At 35.8% G+C, this 4,923-nt stretch overlaps 1 protein-coding gene across 1 annotated transcript in view; it reads right to left on the bottom strand.

Moving 5' to 3' along the window:
* LOC102386534 (CUB and sushi domain-containing protein 1) overlaps positions 1-4,923 on the bottom strand; it is a 796,348-nt gene that overhangs the window by 725,665 nt on the left and 65,760 nt on the right. The window lies entirely within an intron of this gene.

Raw genomic sequence — 4,923 nt, 5'->3', positions numbered from 1 at the left:
CAGCAGGAAAATTTAACTGAATGACATTAAAATTATTTATACCATCTTTTTTGTTTTCTTTTTGAGAAAGTGATGATAAAAAATAGTCAAAGTGATGATCATATTGCATGTCAATAAGTTAAGCAAAAGGGAAGAGTATTCAAAGTCTTCCAACCCATATTGTACTCTTACACAAAAGCTGACACAGGCTCTCAACAGGGGGTACAGAAATTTGATGGAGTGAGGCAGGAAAAGGAAAGAGTATGCCTTCTCCCTGCTATTCCAGGCTACAAAACATAAGCAAAAATATAGATTAGGGGAATATACTTTCCATACTTAAAGGGTGGCAGAATTATCATTTTGGAATGCATTCCAGGAATCGTCAGAAAAAATACTGTACACAAGTAGAAAAAATGTTATTTGCTCTTTACATATTCTTAGTCCACTTGAAATTAGATAATTTAAGACAGTGTAATTAAATTACCAGTTTATCACTTGAGAATACTTTCCCCCACTGCTTTGAACTTAATAAGAGAATATTTTTCTCCAGGGGCTTACATAATTTGGGTACACCTTTAGCTGGAAATCTCACTGATTCTGTGTACAGGGTTGCATTCTCTCTTATACACAGCTGTACTCACTGATCCCCAGTTTCAGAAGTACTCCTTTTTGGATGCAGTTCTTTCAAATCATATCTTTCAGCATGGTAGTCTTCATGACCTAACACTGCAGGTAGGTAAGATTTTAATACTCAAAGGTCTCCATTTTATTTTTGTTTGTCTTCATTAATTGTAAATACACAGGGGAAGCAATATTCCTGAATAGAAATGCATGAAGCCTCCTACTGAGTACTAGGATTCAATAGAATTTTAAAATTATAGCTCTAGTTCTTCATAATTTTTCTCTAATGGGTGAATTAGTTGTTCATAAAGGCAGGAGAAGAGTACTACTAACTCATGCCAGATCTAATATCTAAAAGCATGAGAATGAAAAATGCCCCCTTGTATCATCAGGGCAAAAGCAGTTAATTTATTGTATTTGTTTAAACTGATCAGAAATGGCTGCCACAGTGCTCCCTGAGAACTGTTGCCCAATTCATGCTATGAATTACTCAATTCATTTTCAAAAAAGAAAATTCTTTTGGCATCTTCCAAACTGTATTTGGACCCACCCACTCTGAAAAGTTCAAGAAGTTCAATTCACTTGGAGGATGAAGAAGAAGAGGTGTTTCTTCTTCTCCCACTCCCTCCAAACATCCAATTTACAAACCTTTCCCCATATTTAGGTCTAGATATGACCAGTGGCAGAAGTGCCAAAATGCCAAAATACAGAAAAGTCTTGTTTTATTTCTAAAGCCTTGTTTCATTTCTTGTTCTTGTTTCATTTCTAGACTATCTAGAAGCAGAAAGTGTTGGGATTTCAACAAAAAAGATAATTTCAAGAGTTTCATGCAAACCATCTAGATCTGTGGTTCTCTTGATTTTTAGATTCAAAGAATCTCTCATTAGCGGGCTAATTTTGACACTATAGATTCTTATTTGAAATCTCTGGGTTTATCTTGTGAATCATGTAAAAGTGTTCACAAACCTAACAGTGCTAATATTGTGCAGCAATCCTTTAAAGAACCTAACAGCACCCCACAGTTTCAGGACAACCTAGTTGGAAGTCACTGATCAAACTCCAAAGCATTTAGCATGTGCCTATCAATAATCCAAACCGACTTTCCTAAAATCATGTGTCATAATACATACAATAATCATACCATGCTCATACTGGATGCTTGGAAACTTGGATTCTACATTTAAGTCATATTCTTTCAGGGCCTGATCCAAGCTCAAACTCGATGGATAAAGGGCATTAACTTTGAGGAACTTTGGATTATAGGTTAAGTACAACATAATTTTTTTAAATGTTTCACACTGTCAAACTGTATTAATGATTAATACTTCTTTTCATCATTCCAGTGTAATACACCCTGAACTCTGAAATACATGTACAGCATTCTGGCTTATTAGACGAAGACTTGATACATGAACAAAACCCACAAATTATCACCTACAAAGGCACTGATGTGGAATGAATAGCTTTTTGGGGGTGGAGAGTAGGGGAAACAGTATGGATCCCCTTCATGCCTTTAGATTGTCTCCGTGTGCTCAAAACGTTTATATCAGACATAAAAAGACTACTTCACTACAGTGTGCCTTACTCTTGAATTTGCCTGGCTTAAAGAGTACCAATCAGGTCAGAATTTTAAACAAATTCTAATGAAACCCACTCTGTGTTTGATTAGGTATTTTACAGTCTCAAAAGTGATCCAATTTAATATTTTTTTCTAGAGAATTAAATACTAATTCAAAGACTTAGAAAGTTCCCAAAAGTACTCCATATAGAACAAAAAAGAAACAAATGTTTTAAGTTCTTTACCAGGGCTACATAAAATTTTTAGTGATATGTGCTGTTAGGTAATACAACAATCAAGAATTATGCCTTGCTTCTATCTACTACCATCTTATTTTCAATATCCTTTCAGCCATTAATCAATGCATGATATTTATATCAAATATATTGATATAAATATATAATTTGATATAAAAAGTATCATTTAAAGTAATCCCTTAGAGATGTGCTGGCATCCAGCAATTAACTCAATTTCCCCATTTATAGTTTATCTGTTAAAACAGAAAATGCAATTGCACAAACTTTTTTTTAGGAAGAAAGTTTTGTTTAAATTACACATATGCTACTGATTTTTTCTCTTGATACTTTTCATACTTTCCCTTAAAGTACTCTGTTTTTAATTCTTATTAATCTATAATGGCACTGTTATAGGTCCAGGAGTTCTACAACTAATTATGAATTCTGTTCCAACCCACCCCCACCTCAACAAAACACCCCCCCAACCAAAAAGAACCACAACCACCATCTAAAAGGATTACACGCTACAGAACTGAGACACGACAGAAACAAAACACTGTAAGAAGGCACACCAGTGGAAAGTCTAGGTCCATCAAATCTGTTTGGGTACCATATCTGTGGTGACTCTGAGACAGCAAGCTCCACCCACTAATTCCTGCTTTGCATGCATTCCAAGGTGGAAAGGAAATTTTTGGGGGGCGACTTAATTTTGTCAAAAATTCTAGCATTATCATAAGATGCAAGTCTTACGGCTTATGAAGTTCATAAGGATAAGAGTCCCTGAGAAAGAGTAATACAGCCCTGCTCCTTCAACTTGATGGTTCAGTGAGTGTGATGAGATGTCAGTTCTGAAGACGGCACCTTTGCTTGTTTGAGCAGCAATAGCACTTGGATGCCTTTTGTCATAGGCTGACTATCTTTTTCAAGAAACAGAAGATGGGTAATTGTCATAATGGACACATGGCTGATTCCAAGAGACAGCATCTGTGTGTGTCATGGTCACATTAGAATAGCTAACCAAAAAAAAAAAAAAAAGAAGCCCATTAATATCTATGGATCTTAAGCAATCTTGAGAGTCTATTGCTTGAATCAAAGACACTAAGATGGGTTTTATGTATTAAGAGGCTCAGGAAGAACATACACAGAATAGGAAATAGGTCCCTGGATTTTTTTGGTTTGTTTTTAATATGAATATGTATAGGCTTATTAAAGCATATATAAGCATATTCATCTATGCCTATTATATATAAATGTGTGTATATCTAATAGGTATAGACACACATGCTATAATTAAAATTAATTAATTAATTAAAGGGAGGCCAGCACAGGATAACAAAAATGGTCAGGGGCCTGGGACATATTACGTTTGAGGAGAGACTGAGGAAACTGGGTTTATTTAATCTGGAGAAGAGAAGACTGAGGTGGGATTTAATAGCAGCCTTCAACTACCTGAAGTGGGGATTAGAAGAGGATGGAGCTGGACGGTTCTCAGTGGTGGCAGATGACAGAACAAGAAGCAATGGTCTCAAGTTGCAGCAAGGGAAGTTTCAGTTGGATAGTAGGAATAACTCTCTCATTAGGAGGGTGGTGAATCACTGGAATGGGTTACCTAAAGTGGTGGTGGAATCTCCATCCTTAGGGATTTTTAAGGCCTGGCTTGACAAAGCCCTGGCTGGAATAATCTAGTTGGGGATGATCCTGTTTTGAGCAGGGGGTTGAACTAGATGACTTCCTGAGGTCCCTTCCAGCTCTAATTTTTTTATGATTCTATGAAAGAAATATATATATACACACATACACACACACACACAAGCTACACATGCTATATAAATATAAATATAAATATAAATGATTGTCTATACCAGGAAAGCAGATTCACAACATTTTGAGAGAGGGAAAAAATGAAAGGTGTAAGAACTGTTCTTGAATGTCTCTTAGAAAACTAAAACCCTTAAAAAGTCCATCTATTAGGTGATAGCACATACAGGACATACTAAAACCTGAGGGGCTGCCAACACACGGAAATGGGAGCCCTTGGATTTTATGTATGACTTCACCTTAGTTATGAAGCATTTGTGTCAACTTTCTAAACATGTTCATACAACAATAATTTTCTTCTGATGGACTGGGACTGTGCTGCAGTGGTATAAAGATGACACCCAGTTCTTTGAAAAAATATATTAAAGAGAAGATACATTCTACCTGCACTATACAGACATAAATCTGAGGGGCACGCTTACATATATTCAGTGCAAACATATGTAGAGAAGGCTAATGGCAGATCACATAGAAATTTCTCTCATACCAGCCTGCTCTTTCTTCATTTTAATTTCAGAAAAAATATCCAAGACACTCAAACTCAAAAAAGGGCTGGAGTCCTATGGTAAAATCCATTGGTTTCTACCAGTATTCTTCCCCTTCTTACAGTGGGTTGTCTTTGACATGGGTAAAAAAAAACTGTATTCCTTTAAAGAGAAAAGAAATCATGTTTCGAGAATAATATTATGAAAAAGTCACTAAAATCAGTAT

The sequence above is a fragment of the Alligator sinensis genome, unplaced genomic scaffold (assembly GCF_000455745.1).
Source record: "Alligator sinensis unplaced genomic scaffold, ASM45574v1 scaffold72_1, whole genome shotgun sequence".
In the NCBI taxonomy this organism is placed as follows: Eukaryota; Metazoa; Chordata; order Crocodylia; family Alligatoridae; genus Alligator; species Alligator sinensis.
This window is presented reverse-complemented; position numbering and strand designations above follow the sequence as displayed.